Below are 19,664 nucleotides of genomic sequence, written 5' to 3' on the forward strand. Positions count from 1 at the left end.
TCGTACCCTAGGATGTCTATATATAGACCCTAACATTCCATGTATATGTCCTAGACATTACATAATGAAAGATAAATCTAATACAAGTGTTTCAGACCTCGAGCAAGGTATATACCTTGCTCAAGCAAGCTTCCTATACGAGGTGTGCTCGGAGAGTGTCCTCGAGCATACTTTACTTAGAATATATTCTCTTTCGGAGAATACATATTCTCTTCGAGTAAGCTTCATTCCTCTTGACTTGTTCAAACTTTGCTCGAATAAGTCCATCGAGCAAGCTCATTCTTCTTGATGTCTTCAGCTTTTCTTATTCAGCAATCTTTATCATGCTCGGATGTAAATCTTGCTCGGTAACTGAACTGTGCTCGAAGTCTTTGCTTTGATTCACGTGACATCCTCTTATTGCATCCATGCTCGTCCCCATGTGCTCGATCATCCTGTGCTCGTAACACTTGGCTGGAACTTGTATGATCAAGCTGTTTGCTCGATTGGCAATCCATGCTCGATAGAAGAATACCCTTGCTCGTTGAAGTGTAGCTTGCTCGAAGCCTTCAACACTTAGAAGAATCAACCATTAAAGATTTAGAACCTTGCTCGAAGTAGTAAAAACCATGCTCGATCGTCTGGGCTTGCTCGTATTCCATACTTAGCCGTTTCTGAGGAGGTTGAGAAGATTCCAATCTTCCTTATTAAGAAATCCGACCCAACAATCTCCCCCTAGATTGGAATAAGCTCAGATGCACCAAAACATACCTGCACAGAGTTACACATGTCTCAGATTGCTAGATAAATCATTTAAGAACGTGTCATTTCATTACATAATTGGAATTTTGCCACATAGGCATTACACACTAAATTTTTACAACTCAAACAAAATACAAAGATAAACAGAATTAAAAATCAATCATCCATTAGCTCCATTCTGTTATCTTCTTCCTCTGTTCTTGGCTTCAGCCCTTTCTTTCAATTTCTTCACATATGCAGCTCTTTGCTTCAGCATGTCAAGTTCAGAGGAGTTAGAGGCATCACTTGGGAATCTTGCATCAATCAAATATTGTAAATCTTGTGGATGCATATAATGCAGATCACCATCCTCCCTTATGACTGCAATAGGTATCCCTGACTCATTTCTCAAAGTGGTCGAATCATCATTTTGATTGTACGTTATGTATGTGATTCTTCCAAATTGTTGCACTCTTGAGTTGGGTTCCTTCATCACTTCTCTCGTAGCCAAGCACTCTTTTAAGGTCTTCCTTTTCTGATGAGAGCTACTTGCTAGAGTTCTTTGTTTCTTTGATTTAGAGAGGGAAAGCTCGGATATGTGAACTTCACTTATTCTCTTCCTTCTCTTCTCTTTTTCTGCTTGGCTCCTGATCTCTCTCTTCTTTTGCTGCAGAAATGGGAATTCCTTTTCTGCTTGATCCTTTAAAAACTTTGAGAGATCATTCCTCAGTTGACCAGATGGTTGACTTCTTACTTGATTGTCATATAAATTCAGCTCAGCCATCTTGGTCAGTTGTTCTTCTGAAAAGTTTCTCAAATCATCTCTGAAGATGATGAGATGTTCTATTTCATCTTCAGTCACAACCCTTAATGTCTTTGATCTTCTGTCAAAATAGAGACGTGTGGGCAAATTCAAGTTTCTTGGCTGCACAGGCCTCACACTCTCTGACCTCTGGGTTCTGCTTGAGCACCCCATTTCAACTTTCTTAATCTTATCAAGACCCTCTTCAATATACCATCCTTTTATTGTATCTTCAGTTTGCATTAACAGTCTTGACATTTTTACTCCCTTTTTGTGGAGGGCCTTCATCATTTCTGCATGAACTTCTTGTTCTGCCCTCCTCCTGTTTTCTTGCAATTTCCTCTGTGTTTCAAGATACATCCTCTGCTCTCTGTGATATATTTCCATTAGTTCAGCAAGAGGCATGTTCTGAAACTGTTCTTCTGATATCCCTTTCTCCATCACAACCTTCTTTAACATCTCTACCCTCTGAGGGTCGTCAAACCATCTATTTGCTTATGTATCTTTCTTTTCTTTTTCCTCCCTTTCCTTCTGTAATCTCAGTTTTAACTCCTGCTCTCTTTCAAACTTTTCTCGACTTTCTTGATCTTTGTGAGAGTCTTTAATTTGTTGAATTCTTCTTTTCAGCTCTTCAGGAGAGAGATTTATCAGGAAGTTGTAGCTGTAGCCATACAACTGAAGGAATTTAATGTCCTTATGTTTTGACTTTAAGGATTCATATGCTTCTTCATCCTTTTGATTCTTTTCAGTTCTTTTCTTGCTACTGTCTGATTCTTTTAATTCTTTTCTTTCTCTTTCTTCCTTTCAGACACCCTTCTCACATAGTCAGACAGATTCTCCATAAGAGCCCTTTTGTACAAACCATCAATCTTGTCAAATGGCTGTAAGTTCAGGAAAGCAGGCTTATGACCAGCCTTTATCAATACTTCTCTTTTTCCTTTCCTAATTCTCCACCCCTCAGCTTCTCTTGCCACATCCTCTTTTGATAGTATTTGAACATGCAGAGAATCATAGCCCAAACTGATCAAATATTCAACATTTTCATTTATCTTTTCAGCTTCCTTCACTTCTTCCTCATCTTCATTCTCACCATCCAAGTCCACCACTTCTTCAAGATTACGAAGAGCCTCAATCATTGGTTCATCATTTTGTTTGGATTGAGCTCTTCTTCTTTCTTCTAGTTTGTCTCTCCTCATCTTATACACCAATTTCTTCACAGATTTTTGTCTTTTGGATTTTTGTGTCTCAATCTCAGTTGTGTCTTTTCTTTTTAAACTTGATTGAGTTGGAGTGGATGTATCGGGCTGCTCCACTTCTGTTTCTGGTTCTTCAATAATTATCTCCTCATCCACAGACTCAGATTCTTCAATAACATCTTCATTTCTATGAGTCTCTTCAGTTTCTTCAGTGACCTCTTGAATGATGGGTTCACTTGGTTCAACATGTTCTTTAGGTCTTGATTCTCCTTTGCTCAGATTTATAAATTCTAGTTGAGCCTTTCTTGTTGCCATCACAATCTCTGGATGATGTCTCTCTGGATTATTCAGAATCAGTGTAAGATCCTTCAATATAATCAACTTAACCATAGTGCTTGCTGAGACTTCAATGGTTTCATCTTCTTCATGAATAACTGGTCCCAACCCAAGTTCTTGTTCTTTTTCAAGATTTTCAGGTTCAGTCACTGATTGTTCTGGTTCATTGGTTGTTGGCTCTTCAGTCTCAATTGTTGTAGGTTCTGCAGCCTTTTCTTGATCATTATTCAGACTTTCATTGAAGGCATCAATTGTAGCCTTGATTGTTGCATCAGCTTCCCTTAACCTCCTCTCATCTTCTTCATCTTTGTCTTTCATGTTTATCAATGCTTCAATTACCTCTTAAGGAATCTCCTCTTCTTCTTCAACCATTACTTCCCTTTCAAGGGCCTCCAGCTCTTCATTCATTAGATTGATTGCTGTTTTCACTGACTCAGCTTCAGCTACGTCTAGATCAACAACATTTTCTTTAAACAAAATATCTTATGATTGGATTGGATGCTTAGGCAGGGGATGTAGATCTTCTTCAGTAATTGCAACCCCTTTGCCTTTTGTTTTTCTTTTTAGTCTCTTTTCTTCAGTTTCATCTTCTTCTTTATCCTGCCCCTCATCCTCCGATTCTCCATCATCATATGCTTGGTTTAGCATGTTCAAAGCATCAGATGGTCCAACCTTCTCTTCAACATCAATATTATCCCCCTGTTTTGGTGCATCTGATGTCTTCTCAACCTCAGACTGCCCCTCAAGGGTTCGAATCTTCATTAAAGCTTCATTCAGAGCAGCTTCCAATGCCGAGTTCCGTCTGGCCAAAATGGCATTACGTTCTCTTAACATGATGTTTTCAAACTCAAGTTTGGCATTTTCACACACAACATCGTAAAGATTGGGACTTGATGGTGGGGTTTCAGCAGTAGGTTTTGGAGCTGGTTCAGAGAATGGTTCAGATTCTGCGGTTTCAGGGGATGGAACTTTGTATGGTTCTGGGATTTGGGTTGGGAGAGTAGTTTCAGTTGGTTCTGTAGTAGGTTGAGGATGGATAGGTATGTCTTGTTCATTTGGCTTAGTTGTGGCAGGTGAAAAACGAATATCAGCATTATCAGTTGGCTCATGAGCTTCGTGACCAATTTCATACACAGTCTCATCAACTACGACCTGTGCATCAGCAGCATTTTCAATAATCATCTCATCTCCTCCATTGACACCATCATCATCATCATTATCATTATCATCACCATCATCATCTTCCTCATCACTGTTGCCAGGGGTCCTCGGTACATCAATGGCACCCAGTGCAGGAACAAGTAACCAAGGGAGTACATCCCAGTCAGCATTCTCAATAAACTTACTCTGAGCATCCTTCATGCGTTTGCATATATTTGGGTCTTGCAACCCCAAAATCTGCCCTGTTCTTTGAATGTCTGATAAGACTTTGTTTATTAAGATCTGCATAAAACGTGAATACATTAAGAATCTTTGATGTACTGGCCTCTCTGCATTTGAAATCAACCCTTGAAAGATGAGTCTTGAAATGTTGAAGGGTTGCTGGTAAAGAATGGCGACAGTGAGAGTCCCAAGCTCTCTACTCAATAAAGTCCAGGTCCCTCGTCGTGGAGATAGAGACTAAATAACGTGATGAATTAAAAATTTGTAGATTAACGGAAAACTCCCCTTTTGAAACTGTCCCTCCGTTACTCCTACCTAATATCCCATAGTATCTTGAAAAACTCTCAGTAACCTTGGGACGGAGTAGAACGGTTGATCCTCAAGATTGTCATTAAGTTCCAGAGCAGCTCTGATTGAGGCTTCTGTTATCTCAATGTCATGATTTAGTATCGATGCCTCAATTCTGTCCCCATTGATGTCATTGACATGTGTTGCAGACCCCCAAAAATCCGATATGTGATTTCTGTATATTGTGGGGTCGGTAGTTAACGCCACCCTCAGATTGGAGTTTCTTAGAAAGTTTATCATTGGCTCCAACTCACGGTTGTCATCGTCTATATCCAATCGAGCACTCATATTACGCCGCTTTTCGAATTTGAAAGCCATCAGTTCTGCAAGACCAAGAAGAGTTGTCAGTACACAAAGTTGCAGAACTAATATATGAGAAAAGATAGATGATGAATGGCGTCTTCAATTAACCTGTTCCGTAGTAATATGCGTACCTGCAAAACAAGTAAACAGTTAGTCAAGTTATTCAATTAGAAACCCTAATTTCAAAATCGGTGCGACGATTATCGAACAACGATGTCTTACCGAAGTCGAAACAGAGCTAATGGCGCTAATCAAAGAGAAATTTACGAATAATAGAACAGCGAGCAAGGGGAAGATAGCACGAGCAAGAGGGTTTTCATCTAGGGTTAATTAGAGAAAGATGTGTGAAAAACTTTCTAAGTCTCCTTTTTATACCTAACGATTTGGTGGTACAGTACCTTGGTTTGTCGTCTAGCACACGACAATTGTCATTTAATTTCAAATTTACATGTACCACCCGTGCTCGAGTATACAGCCAAAATAAAAACTTGCTCCCCCTGTACACAAAGACATGGTAGAATGCTTGCTTGAGTATACTTAAAAATATATCATCAGTTCCCTATGCTTGAGATGCATTTCTGTGTGCTCGAAGTACAGTGCTCGAAAACCTTAACTAAATCTTTCCTAACCCCGCATTAGAGCACAGAAACTGGTACCCTAGTGTGCTCGAAAATTTCTTAGCAATAGAATCATCTTTCCCTCTCTCGAAATTCTAACACAATCTTCTCCACATGCTCACTAAGACACCTAGCACAGACCTTGCTCGAGACACTTAATAGGCGTTTCCTATCATTCAGTTGTGCTCATAGACTTGAAATCATACTTACTCATGCACTCATGCTCGAAGATACTTAGTAAAATAACAAAGTATTTCTTCGTGGTCGAAGATCAAAGAGAACAAAACACATCAAAAGTAAGCTCGAAGTACAGTCTAATTCCTAGATCATACTCGAAAATACTGAGATCAAACACAGATAACAATGGTGAAGTCAAAATCATTTGCCTAGAAGTTAAGACAAAAATCACACTCAAACTTCGCAATAATTAAGATTACAATTCCGTTTGCTCAAGCTTGGGTTTGAGGTGAACAAGAGATCAAAATCCAGTTCAAAAAGTTATGTCAATTCATTGGAAAGATCTCAACATGGGATCAGATTGTCCAATAACTGTCACACCACTTCATTTTCAGCCTTATTATGATTTAAGTCAGGCTGACAATATGTGTAAATTCTTAGCATGATTCTCATGACGTTTGTGATATATTTAAGGTTCAATTAGTTTCTTGAGTTAGAATGGTCACATTTTAGACTTTAGTTGTTCCTTATCTCTTCTCAAAGCTTATTTAGCTTTCTCCTAATCACCCCGAATTGAGTTCGACCCCCTGATGCGTTGGTCAAAAATTTTTAATTTTTCGAGCAGTTTATTGAATAATAAGATACTTAGTTATCAGACCATAAGGTTGAACGTTGGACTTACAAGCCATCTGGACTTACATGCCTTTCATTCAGAGTGTTTAGGACTTATTTGGATACCCCACTCTTGTAGTTCGTTTAGTGCCCCTTTAGGTCATGATATATTTGTTTAGCATAATGATTTTGAAGCATATATCATATTTTTTATTTTTTTATTTTTACTGTTTTTCATTTGCTTCATTTTCTGTTTAGTAAATTTCAAATATATATATATATATATATATATAGCTATTTAGTAGCTGCTCAAAATTTGGTAAACTGTTTTTGGTAGACCAAAACATCAACAGGCTCGTGTATGATTGGATAATTGCCTTTCTGCCTATCATTCGGAGAGATGTGTAAGAAAATATACCTTAGTTGTCAAATGAATCACCACATTAAACTTAGCATGATTATCGTATTTGTATCACATAAATCACTGCACTCATGAGAAAAAGCTACACTAATTGTCAGTTTACTGAACAGAAATCTTTTAAGCCTATAATCCATGAGTTAGGTGATTAGACAATATACTGTCATTTCCCAATTTAGTTAGATTCAATCTCCACTTCAAAAACACTTTTCACTTCCGATTTGGAACTTGGATAATGTTATCATCTCCCTTGTTTGATCACCAAAACAGTGTTGCTTATCATAAAACATGTTACATTTTCAAAATCATTTATTTGATAGGTCATTTTTAAGGTTAGATTCTGAAAATAGTATAGTCTTGTAGTCACATTTGACAAGCAGACACTTCACAAGTGTCACACACATAATACTCACATCACACATTTCAATCAGCAAAGCACACAATACAGTGGAGCATGCTTAGAAATCCATCGATCATACTCGGAAGTCTGTAGCAACCTTAAGATGTATCATTACAGAGTTTGTGCTCAACAGAGTTGTACATTGTGCTTGAGCAAGAAAATTGTGCTAGGAATACTTAGAAAGTTTTCCATAGTACATGTCCATGCTCGAACATCAAAACATATCATTTGTGCTCGAAATATGGTTTGTTTGTGCTCGAAGAACAACAGACACACCATAAGTACAGAACCATGCTCGGAATACTTAGAAAAGTTTTCCAAAGCAAATCTGTGCTCGAGCAACTGAGCAACTGACATCTGTGCTCGAATGAGTTAGAAGTGTCTTTGAGAAGCCTATGCTTGTGCTCGAAGAGCAATAAGCACAACATTGAGCACAAATTCATGCTCGAAGGACTTAGAATCATAAAAATTTATCATGCAAGCACAGATCAAAGTACTAACAGCTGTAAATATCAGTTTTAACAGAAATTCGACATACACACATTCACATACATGATTATGACACCCAGAACAGTCACACACATGATGAAGGCAAACAGAAAATTCAGATTAGCACAACTATCAATCATGCAAACATTCACAGTGAGAAACATGGATCATCAGTAAGCACCTCACTTAAGCACACATCCTAAATCATACTTCATCAGCATTAATCATTCCTAGAAATTTTAACAGAAAATGAAATCTGGTCTTATCTAAAGGTTTGGTGAACAGATCAGCCAAATTATCAGATGTATCTACCCTCTTCATTTCTATAAGCCCTTTTTCCTGACAATCCCTAATGAAATGATGTCTAATTTCAATGTGCTTAGTTTTAGAATGTTGAACTGGATTCTTAAAAATGAACATAGCAGCCGTATTATCAATTAAAATAGGTGTGAGTAAGAAATTCAGACCATAATCCAGCAGTTGGTTTTGAATCCACAGAACCTGTGCACAGCAGGCAGATGCAGCAATGTACTCCTCTTCAGCAGTAGAGATTGACACTGTGGTTTGCTTCTTGCATTGCCATGACACCAATCTGTTTCCAAGAACTGACATCCTCCTGAGGTTGATTTTCGCCTCATGTTGCATCCATCATAATCACTGTCAGTGTAAGCCATCAAATCAAAGGAAAAGTTCTTTGGATACCAAATTCTCAGGTCTGGTTTTCCTCTCAAGTATCTGAATATTCTTTTCACTGCTAACATATGTGACACCTTTGGATTAGCTTGAAACCTTGCACAAACACACACAGCAAACATAATATCTGGCCTAGATGCTGTAAGATATATCAATGATCCTATCTTGGCCCTATATTCATGCTGATCAACTAGCTCCCCTTTTTCATCAGGTACCATTTTCTCATGTGTGTCTATTGGTGTTGACACTGTCTTGAAGTCTTGACACTTGAACTTGGTGAGAATCTCTTGAACATATTTTGATTGATTAATGAAAATTCCATCTGGCTTCTGTTGCACTTGCAATCCAAGGAAGAAATTCATTTCTCCCACTGAACTCATTTGGTATTTGGACTTCATCACTTGCTCAAATTCTTTGCACATTTGTTCATTTGTTGACCCAAAAATGATATCATCCACATATACTTGCAGCAGCAGCAGATCCTTTCCTTTCCTTTTGTAAAACAAAGTCTTGTCTATGGCTCCTCTACAGAAACCATGTTCTAACAGATGGTTAGACAGCTCATCATACCAGGCTCTTGGTGCCTGATGTAATCCATACAATGCCTTGCTGAGCTTGTAGACTTTGTTTGGTTGAATTGGATCTTCAAATCCAGGAGGTTGAGTGACATACGCTTCTTCATCTATCTTTCCATTCAGAAATGCAGATTTTACATCAAGCTGATAGACTTTAATGTTCATTGATGTTGCATATGCCAGAAAAATCCTAATAGCCTCTAGTCTTGCAACAGGAGCAAATACCTTTTCAAAATCTACTCCTTCTTCTTGTAAACATCCTAGAGCTACCAATCTAGCTTTGTTCTTTATCACTATCCCTCTTTCATCCTTCTTGTTTCTGAAGACCCATTTTGTACCAATTGCATACCTTCCTCTGGGCTTGTCCACCAAGTCCCACACATGTAAGTCTCTGAACTGAACTAATTCCTCCTGCATAGCTTCCACCCAGCTATTGTCCTTCAAAGCTTGATTGATGTTCTTTGGTTCAACTTGGGATAGGAAACAGGCATACAGGCAGATATTTGCTTTTTCAGATGCACTTCTGGTAACTCTTTCATGTAGATCTCCAATAATGTTCTCTGCAGGATGATTTCTTTCATTTGAGGTACTTTGTACAACTGGAGGTACACACACTTTTGCTTCTAGATTTGATAAATTTAACTCAACAGATTCATCTTCAGATGTGACATGAGTCTCAGTAGAAGTTTGAATAATATTGAGTTATGATGTAGATGCCTCATTTCCTCCTAGCTGCAATGAGTCAAACAGGGATTGTAACTGACACATTTCTTCAGTTTGAGAAAGTTGTTGACTTTGGATGAGTTCACTTTTAATAACACTTGGACCTTCATTTGAGATTTCAACTTCAGCCTCTTGTCCAACTCTCTCTAGATCATCTTCTCCTTGGATAGTACCTCCAAAGGTAAATCCATTTGCTTCAGACGCAACTGAGGTCCATAGTTTGTCCAGATCAACTTGCTTTGCTTTTCCTTTTTCTTCAAAGATGAGTCTGTACATACTATCATCTATGTCTTCACTGTAGATTTTAAATGATTTGATCATTTTCTCAAGATCAAATAACCATTTAGGACCATCAGTATTGTTGAACTGGTTTTCATTGAAGATAATGTCAGACGATTCAATCACCACCATGTGCTATTTCACATATACTCTATAAGATTTCGAGTGAGATGAGTAGCCCACAAAGAAACATTCCAGTGATTTATACTGGAATTTATTCAAGTAATCCTTTGTGTTCAAGAGTGAGCATTTGTATCCAAAAGGCTTCAAGAACTTCACATAAGGTTTTCTCTTGTAAAGAATTTCATATGGTGTCTTGTTTTGAGCCTTGTTGAGTAGAACCCTGTTCTGCACATAACATGCAGTGTTTATTGCTTCTGCCTAGAAAGTAACAGGCAGGTTGGCATCAGCAATCATGGTCCTTGCAGCTTCAATTAAAATTCTATTTCTCCTTTCTGCAACATCATTTTGTTCAGGGGCTCTAGGAGCACTATACTGCTGGAAAATACCCTTAGAAGTGCAGAATTCACTCATAGTCTCATTCTTGAATTCTAACCCATTATCACTTCTAATCACTTTCACTCTCTTCTCAAGTTGATTTTCCATCTTCAAAACATAAGCCTTGAGTAACTCTGGAGTCTCATCCTTGCTTCCCATGAAAACGACCCATGTAAACCTTGAAAAATCATCAGTTATTACTAGGCAGTATCTCTTCTTTCCAACACTTGGAACACTCACTGGACCAAACAAGTCCATGTGAAGTAGTTCCAAAACCTCATCAATTGTGTTCAGCAGTTTGCTCTTGTGTGAGGATTTGTGTTGTTTTCCTTTAAGGCAAGATGTGCATTTGTCTTCCAGCTTGAACTCTCTTGTGGGAAGACCAACAACATGTTCACCTTTCACTAGCTTGTTCATGTTCTTCAAATTTACATGACACATCTTCCTATGCCATAAAACAGATTCATTCTCAGTTGCCTTTGATACAAAGCATGAACCACCTCTTGAAGTTGCAGTATTCATTCTCAGTTCATAGAGATTGCCATTTCTTGGAGCCATCATCATAATCATTTCTGTTGGTATCACAAACTCTGGCTTCAAAATCAGGCAATGTTCATCATTAAAGGAAACCTTATATCCTTTGTCACAAACTTGAGAAATGCTCAGCAGATTGTACTGTAGTCCTTCTACATGTAGAACATTCTCAAAGGATACTTTGCCATTCGTGAGTGTTCCCTTGCCAAAAATTTTTCCTCCATTTTCATCACTCCCAAATGCAACTGATCCCTCATACTTCTTCACATAATCTATTAATGCAGACTTGTCACATGTCATGTGCTTTGAACATCCACTATCCATATACCATAAATAATTTTTGCTCATGGACTGATCCTGCACACACACAAAAGAAATCAGTTTGATTCTAAGTTACAAACTCCATCAGTTTGTAATTCAGAGAAAGTGGAGGATGTATCAGAAGTTGGAATTTGAACTGGTGGTGGATCTTGATACACAACTTCACACTCATCATCAGTGTCTAATTCTGTCCAATGTGCACTGCAAACACTGTAAAGCTTCCATCAACTTCCTCCATCACCTTATCCTTCCCACCTTCTACTTCCTTCTTTACTTTCTACTGAAATCCTCTTGGTTCAAATCCTTGTTTTAACAGAAACTTCTCATCACCATTAAGAACACCTAATCTCTTCTTAGCCTTTTCTTCATTTGGAGATCTTCTGTTCTTGTCTGTTGTTTTCAGGATTCTATCATCTTCTTTAAGCTTCAAATTTGCTTTAAGTCTTTGTTCCAACACAGACTGATAGTTCTTCTCTTCAGATGGATTTTTTATTCCCTTCAAGTATCTCTCATACATTTCTTTGTTGCTTTTTATATCATAGCCACTAACCACATCTGGAATTTCAAAACTATCCTCAAGAATCCAGCAAGAGTCAGTGTGATGCACATATGCATCACATTTTGTGCAGTACACTTTAGCAAAGTTTCCCAAATCCTCAAGAAGTTTCTTGTCCTTGATCTTTTCACTTGGTTTAGGGAAATCAAACCCTAAAGATGTTTTTGAGTACAAAGTGTTGGAAAAGTCCATCTTGATTGGCTTGATGAGATCAATTTGTTGGGAACATTTTTCTTTAACAAAAACAATCCTCTTCAGCTTAGATGGCAATTGTGAAGAACTTTCCTCTTGTTCTTTTGAACATCTTCTTCTTGGAGCATAGTCCACATCACACACATCAAATAATTCATGATTAGAGAAAATTGGATAGATAGGTGGACGACTTTGATCATAACAAAATTTGCTTTGTGTTTCTGTTCTCTTCTTGATGGCTGGTGGTGATCTAGCACATATGTCAAATGGAACATGCTCTCTTCTCATTTTCTGTAACACCCGTTAATTCCGAATTCAAGGGTTAACGGGGTGTAGAGTATGTATAATTCTCGGGATTTATCCGACGTTTCTCGGAAGCCTTTATGTCACCCAGGTACGTTAAAGAACCTAACCATTCCTTCCATTTTGCCTTACACTTGAATCTAGAAGGACTAGAGTGTAATATCTTATATTATAACAAAAAAAAAAACCCTAACCTAAAACCTTGCAGCGATCGGCCAAGAGGCAGCCCCTTCCCCCCTTCATTGCTTCGACTTTTGATCGATTCCAAGTTCCTAGAGGTAGTTCAAGGTATGCAATACAATCCCCTACACTCTTTTTTCTCACCCCTAATCGTTTTGATGCTCAATTTTGCCTAAACTTTTCGTTGGGCAGATTTTGGCTAGAGTGCAATTGACCCACTTCCCGTGGATAAAAATTAGAGTTTCCAGTGTAGAAAGATCCCCAGGTATGGCATTTACATCATATTAAAATTTCGTGGTCATTGGAGGTGTTTAGGTCGGTCAATCGATTTTAGTTCGAAAACTAGGGTTTATCGGGTGTACAATTGCAAATTGTTGAGTTTGATGCGTTAGTTGATCGGGTGTGTAGGTTCCCAGTCGGATCTACACAGAATATCTCGTTCTACGTAGGTGCGGAATCCCTACGTAAGACGATACGAGCGTAGAATCGATATACGTTAAACACAAGCAAACACACGTTACAATAAACAAAGAACACGTTGTATTGCAACTAATAACACGTGATATATCAATCACCGATTACACGAACTGAACAACTCTTATCAAACATGTCGTAACCTAAACCTATATATCACACGACAACTTCGCCTAACATGTTTAGGCGAAGTTGTCACTAACTTCGCTTGTTCCACAAGTTCGCCTATATCAAGCGAACTTGTGAGACAAGTTCGCTTAAACCTTAATACAAATCCAAATAACACGATTACAGACACTAGATACTGAACTACTGACATCATGTACCAACAGGGTGACCGACCGATTTAGTTTGTGCAGCCCTAGGGAGGTTTAAGGGCTGTGGAAAAATTATTTTTTTGGTGCTCGGGGCTGTGGTGGTTAGTGCTTCGTCAATCGAGTTGGCGGTGCCCGAATTTTCGTTTAAATGTTAAAGTAAGTGTTGTAAAAAGGAAGCGTCAACCCTATCAACTCGGGTGACATAATTATGATGAATGAAAAGAGTTAAGACGGAATTTGGTCCATTCGGGGCTGATTCGGTTAACAAATGGTTTTAAGAATTATTTCACTCGCATTCGACCCGATTTGACTATCTTTGGGCCTTGGGCCAAGTTGTTGGGCCTTGGGCCAGGTATTGAGCCTAGGGCCAGGTATTGGGCCTTGGGCCAAGTGTTGGGCCTTGGGCCAAGTTGTTGAGCCTTGGGCCAAAGTGTTGGGCTTGTACGGCCCATTAGGCTAGAGTGTTCCTACAGTCTAGTTTAGTAACACGTTATGTATAATTTACAGGCCCTTGCTTGTGATTTTGCCCTTAGGAACTTCCTAGCTCGTTGCAAGTATTCGATCGATCTCAGGTGAGTTCATGATGCCCCTTTTACTCTTTTTAAGTTTTGGGCTAGCATGCGCACCTAAATGTTTTCATACTTGATGAAATGTTTTTAAAATGATTTTATATAGGATTTCTAGTATATTGTAAGCCTTGGGATGTTAAATATATATATATGTATATACATTATTTCTTGGCCTCTATTTGGCGATGTTGTAGTCGTTTCGACTACTGATGTTGTGTATGCCTACTTCGTGTTTGCATGCACTGATGTTACGTGTTTGGGTTGTACGTTTTCTCGACCCTGATGTTATACGTGGATGTTATATATATACTGTTATGTATATAGGGATGTTATTGAATGGATGTTTACATATACATTTGTATATGTATGTATGAGGATGTTTAAGTTCGATAATGATGATTAGATGGATGTACCCTTTTACTTTTAGAAAACCTTTGGTATGGCTATCATGATTTTATTACTGATATCTTTTACTTAAAACTTGAACTCACTCAGCTCAAGCTGACTTTGTGTGCATGTTAGTGTAAGTTTCAGGATTTGGAAGAGGATGCTTTATCGCTTGGACGTGCACGGAGCTACTTGGATGGTGAAGGCATACTGGAAGAAAGAATTGTTTATGGATATTTTATTTCAAGGAAACTTATAAAAGTTATACTTATTTTGATTCTTGGGCAAAATTCCCGGGTTTTGGGAACTTATTTCATTTTTCATGTTTTCCGCAAAATTTATACTCTGATACGTTTGTTTTAATGGAAGAAACGGTTTCTAAGTTTATTAAATTTTACGAGGGTTTGAATGATTACCAACTGTGGGGTTCCCGGGGTTCGGGGCCTTACATTTTTTCATGATGCTCTCTCACCTTTGATGTCATAGGTGGCAGAAGAGAATTTTGTCACCTTTCTTCTTCTTTGCTCCTTTCTTCTTCTTCCTCTTTGATGACTGAGAGCTTCCACAGCTACAATTGCTTTCTTCACTGGAGTATTCACTCCACTTCTTTTTCTCTCCATGAAGCTGTTCATTCACCACAGTTTCTTGCTTGTCAGCCTTTTTCATTACAAATTCTCCATTCTGATCTACCATCACATCATCATATTGCTTGATAAATTCTGGCTTATCATCAAACAAATTTTTGAACTGTTTGAGATACTCATTTCTGCTCTCTTTATCAACTTTCAATGGGTAACTATCACAGAACGGGGGTGGAACCTTCTTGTACTTCTCTTCTTCAGTCATCTTTTCAACATGCCCAACAATGTTTCCCGTAGAGACTAGGTTTTTTAAAAACTCAATTTCAATCAACAAATCAGCATTCTTGAGTTTCTCTTCAGCAAACATCTTCTTCAGTCCTTCTATCTCAATTCTCATTCTGGATTGAGCTTGATATGCTACCATGCAATCATCCTCCAAACCTTTGATTTGACTTTCATATGTAGCCTCACTTTCAGCATACACATTTAGAAAGACATCCTTCTTACCACATTCAGTTTTTCATTTTCCAAACTCCTGATTTAATTCTTCAATTTTAGCAAGAAGATCAGAAATAGAAGTATCAGAATGTACCTGAGTGTTTGAAGATTCAGCATTCTCATTAATTTTGACTATGAATGCAACATTTGCTCTTTCCATCTCAACAACATGATTACTCCAGTCAAACTCTCCATCCTGAGCCACCCATAACAAAGTTTGCTAACCAAACACGTTTGGAATGTATTTTAGTATTTCATATTCTAATCCCACATAATTTGTCACACTCTACCTACCACAACCAATTCCACTCTAAATTTCAAAAAACCAAAACACCTCATTTTATTTTATATAAGATAAAAATGTTTTTTTAATGCCCACGATTTTTTAAAGTAATTTCGCGTACTATTTAACAATTACTTGAATGACGTTTTAAAGCATGCAAGTTGAAGTGTTGAACTTATAAATGCCCACTCTCAACTTTCAAATATCTCAATCGAATTTGTTTTTAACGTAAACTCATAAATTTAGTATTTTGTCTTCCCATACAATAAAATCAAGCGAAAAAAAAAAGACAAAATATAAGATATATAGGGTTTTGATCAAACACAAATGACTTTTACGTGAGAAGTGTACAAATAAGTAGAGTAATTATTATTACACTATTTTATTTTATATAATATAAATTCCCTACTGTAATTACTCTACCAATAGGGTGGTGGTTCATTGGAAAATACAAAGTCTTTAAACATCTGGTTTTGGGAAGGGAAGATCTTGGGTTTAAGTCCCATAAACAACAAGAATTAAAAGAAGTTTACTATTCAAAAAAAAAAAAAAACTTGTATGTCACCCATAAACACCTAAAAATATTTACAAGTTTAAAAATTTATTATTAATTAAAGTATCATCCAAATATAAACAAGATTAGATTAAGTCGTCTTATTTGATTTTTAAGTAATGTTTCAATCAATTCAAATAATTGAAGTTTGTTGTCATTAATTCACTATGGTGACCATTTATCACAACCGGTTGCAAGGTGGTAAAAAAGACAAAAAAATATTTTAAATAAAAATTAGAAATTCTTTTTTGTCCATAACTGGTTGCAGCCTAGGTTGTTTCAGCAACCTAAGTTTGTAACCAAACTTTTATATAACTTGGTTTTTTCATGAAAAGTACAACTTGTAATCTTTTTTTTAATGCTATGAGGTTTTATTAATAAAAAAATATTGAACATTTTAATATAAATTTTATAAAAATGAAGCATTTTTATTTAATAAAATATTGATTTAAGTTGGGTTTTGATAGTGAGTAAAATATTAGATTATGTTGGGTTGTATATGTGAAAGAAAGAGAAATTAGTTTTTTACTAAATGGTTGGGTTAGATTAGGTTGTGATAGTAGATAGTTTATAGGCTAAAAATGTTGGGTTTTGTGTATTCATTTAAAAATATTTAAACGATCGAAAAGACACGTGAATCGTTTTTGATTTACATCAAGAACGTTTATTAGAAATACAATTACCTTGATCTTCATCTTATTAAATTAACCGCTAATAAAATTCAAAACTTTACCCTCAACTTGCTGACGTTGGTGGATGATTGACTAAAGATAGTTCACAATATGGATGAGCTTTTTTTACCCAATACCGGTACCGTACCGTTATCGTACCGGTACCGTATCAATACCATACTGATTGATCGTAAGTGATACCGGTATCGGTTTTCATTTTTCTTCAATTCGGTATCGGTAAAAAGCGGTATCGGGACCGGTACTTAGCGGTAAAAATCGGTATTGGTACCGAATATATATTATATATATCTAGAGAGATTTGCCTAATTAAAATTTTAAAAAATGTCCCTGATTGTATTTCCTAATCTAAATCTAAGAAACTATAATGTTCAATTTCTAATAATTTCAACTCAATTTAGTTTACCTTTTATTTTTCTTTAAAACCTACCTTGTTATCAAACAACTATAAATTCTCATTTAAAACAATATTACATCTTAATCACCATTGCATGGAATCTTCATCTTCATCACGTTACAAAAGAATAGTTCTATCGAGGTAACTTTGTGTGGTTATTTGAGTTATTTATTTTAAAATTATGATAAACTTAAATAGTGGGTTAGTTTATGTTGGTTTTTTAGTTTGAAATTATTGGTTACACCATTAAGAAATCAACTGATTAGTTTAAGTTTAGAGGGTTTCTTTGATTTTCTTTACTGATTACACCATAAAGTGATAAACTAATGAGTTAAATGGTAACAAAAACAAAGATAAAAAGCTAAAGCGATATTGAAGCGGTAAATTACCGAAATACCGCTACCGGTACCGAACCGATATATTCGGTACGGTATTCTGTATCTATTTTTCCTCAAATTTGGTATCTATTTTTTCTCAAATTCGGTAGCGGTACTTTCGGTATTGGTACCGGTACGGTACCGATCTCATCCCTAGTTCACAACCCATTTTACTGTGGAATGATGCTAATTCACACACAAGGACACCAAAGCCCGAATCCCATTCGGTTTGTATCATGTAAGATCGATCACCAAGGCCAAGATCTCTTGGTCTCAGCCTCCTCATTGCTTTCTTCGTACAAAAGAGAGGAGTGACGATGGCTAAAGTGATGGTGACAAGGGTTTCTTATGTGAGTTGGTTTGTTAATCCTGTAAGGCTGTAACCATAAAGCCTTGTATACGTTCTTGTAACTTTAGACTCGAGTTATGTAATCCTAGTAAAACTCCTCTCATTAAGGAGTAGTTTTTTCATCTTTTTATAACTCCATATGAAGACATGAAGACGCTTGAAACATATGAAATATGAAGATATAAAAGGAAGAGATTGAAACATGAGGACACTTGTTTATGTGACATAATGATGAAAGCAATGATCAAGATATTTGGCATTGTTAATATAGTTATTATTGTGGTAAATTTTAAATAGTTCATAGCATGTTGTATGATGTCTTATATTATTTTGTGGTTATAAAAGAGGAGGAGATTGCTGAAAAAATAATAGTTAAAACTTTAATCAACCTTGGTTGTTTTGATAATAAGTTAATTAGTCTAATTTGAAATAAAATATTATTAGTTCATCATCATTGAAGCTATATACCACATTTACCTTCATAAACACTTGATTAATCATCATTAGCCGCTAAACAAGTATTGTTAAATCAACATTTCACACATAAAATGATCTCTTAACAAAAATAAATCTTATCTTATCTTACATCTTACAATACTAATAAATGAAAATGTTAAGCTTAGGTGTCAAGCCTATATTTCATCTAATTCATAATCTCTCATCTCATTCATTCTAGCTATTTATGGGTCATGGGTCAAAACCATTTTGTCAAATGGGTTATAACATAGTGTGGATTATGTTCATTATTGAATCAAATGTTATTTTCATACCTAAGATTTGACCAACTACACAACTTTAGTATTTTTTTTTAAATTTCTTGCAAATCAACACCTGGTGTTTCCAAAATCATGCTATTTTAGTACTTTTCGTTAACCCTGTTTGTTTTTTCCATTAAGTCTACATTAAATTAATTCACAAGTATTTTGAGAATCGCAACTGAAATAACAAACCTTATTTATCTTTATCATTTGACAAAATCCGTGTAATACACGAGTTCAAAAGCTAGTGAATGAATAAACGAAAAAACATTAATTAATAACAATATAGATCTAAATTCCACCATATTATTTTAGCTTTAATTAGCTTTCTCATAATGGGTGTCGGTTGACTTTAACTAAACACGCCACTCTCACAAGAGTTGGTGATCTCTAAAAGGGCATAAACGTAAAACAAGCACTAAAACTAAGGGCAAAATAGTCACGAAACAGGACGAAAATTGGTGGTGCACATACATCTGAATATATATATATACACACAAACATCGTGGCGAGGCAAAAATACACGCAGTCACACACAATCAATCGAAGCAAGGGATCGCGTAATGGTAATAGAGTGGCATATAGAACAAACAAAAAAACAAAACAAATGTGTGGAATATAATCATTTAGCAGATTGATTTATTATTATAAATTATATACAGATGCTTGCTTGCTGCTGCTGATGTATGTGTTGTAGTGAGAGAAAGTGTTCAGCCAATAGTCGCCGCCACCATTTGGAGTGTTCCGTGGCATGGATGTTTATTCGTTCATCAGGTA

Source organism: Bidens hawaiensis, unplaced genomic scaffold (genome assembly GCF_021521415.1).
Source record: "Bidens hawaiensis isolate Kalapana, Puna unplaced genomic scaffold, B.hawaiensis_p1.1 tig00014829_1, whole genome shotgun sequence".
Classification (NCBI taxonomy): domain Eukaryota; kingdom Viridiplantae; phylum Streptophyta; class Magnoliopsida; order Asterales; family Asteraceae; genus Bidens; species Bidens hawaiensis.